Here is a 1,279-nt window from a genome sequence, read left to right as displayed (position 1 = left end):
TCTTGCTTCTTTATGGACTGATTGCTCTCTAGGTTTTGCCATGTTGGCCAGGCTGGTCTTGAACTCCTGACCTCAGGTGATCCACCTGCCTCGGCCTCCCAAGGTGTTAGGATTACAGGCATGAGCCACCACACCAGGTCCCATGTATCTGTTTCTAATTGATTCCTAAATGTGCAGCAAGAATTTCATTCATCCTTTCACTTCTTGCTTCTTTATGGACTGATTGCTCTCTAGGTCTACTCAACAACTGTTGATTTGTGATCTCCTTTTACTATCATCCTGGGGACATCCCTCTATCTTTTTCTTGTGTTAAATCTTCTGATTTTTTTGAGCCTATGATTTCCTCTTTTATGTTTTATTTTCTCACTTTAGAAGTCTACATTCTCCAGTAGCTTTATGAGAAATGGTGCTTAATAAGTAAAATGTTTGAGACTTTCTCTGTCTAAAAATGTCTTTGATCTATCGTCAAATTTAATGATAGTTTAGCTGGGTATGAAATGTGTGTTGAAGGTCACTTTCTCTCAGAATTTGAAGACACTGCTCTTTTATCTTCCACATTCCAACGATGCTGTTCAGAAATTAATTACATCTTTTTTATGGATCTTTGTATTTGATTTTTTTTGTCCTCTGATAGATTTTAGAATCTTCTCTTCATGTTTAGTGTTGTGAAATTTCCTTTGCTATGAGTATTTTCCATCTATTAAGCAAGGTATTTGATGAACTCTCTAAATATGGACACTCATGTTCTTCAGTTCTGGGGAAATTTCTTAAATTATTTTGTTGAGGACCCCCTCCATCATTTTCTCTTTCTGAACAACAATTATTTGGAATATTGTTCTCCTGGACTAAGCCTCTTTTCTCTCTTGTATTTCATCTCTTTATTGTGTTGATATTTTGGGGATATTGTCTCAGATTATCTTCTAATTCTTCCACTGAATTTTTTTCTACCATATTTTCCCCCAGAGTTATTTTTATTTCCTGAAAAATGCTTTTAGTTTCCTATCACATATAGATGAAGTAATGCCTTTTACTTTTCAAAGAATCTCAATGATCACTTTTAAACTGTTCAGTTGTTTCTTGTACTTTTTTCATTTCAAGTTTTTCTTTGTTTGTTTGTTTGTTTTTTGAGAAGGGGTCTTTCTCTGTCGCCCAGACTGGAGTGCAGTGGTGCAATCTCAGCTCACTGCAACCTCCGAATCCTGGATTCAAGCATTTCTCCTGCCTCAGCCTCCCTAGTAGCTGGGATTACAGGCATGTGCCACCACACCCGGATAATTTT

At 36.7% G+C, this 1,279-nt stretch overlaps 1 protein-coding gene across 2 annotated transcripts in view; it reads right to left on the bottom strand.

The window, feature by feature from the left end:
* The window catches only part of CHAT (choline O-acetyltransferase), a 57,623-nt gene that overhangs the window by 5,396 nt on the left and 50,948 nt on the right, over positions 1–1,279 (bottom strand). The window lies entirely within an intron of this gene.

Source organism: Colobus angolensis, unplaced genomic scaffold, assembly GCF_000951035.1.
Source record: "Colobus angolensis palliatus isolate OR3802 unplaced genomic scaffold, Cang.pa_1.0 Scaffold306, whole genome shotgun sequence".
Lineage (NCBI taxonomy): Eukaryota > Metazoa > Chordata > Mammalia > Primates > Cercopithecidae > Colobus > Colobus angolensis.
The sequence above is the reverse complement of the archived record's forward strand: the minus strand, read 5'-3'. Positions and strand labels throughout refer to the sequence as shown.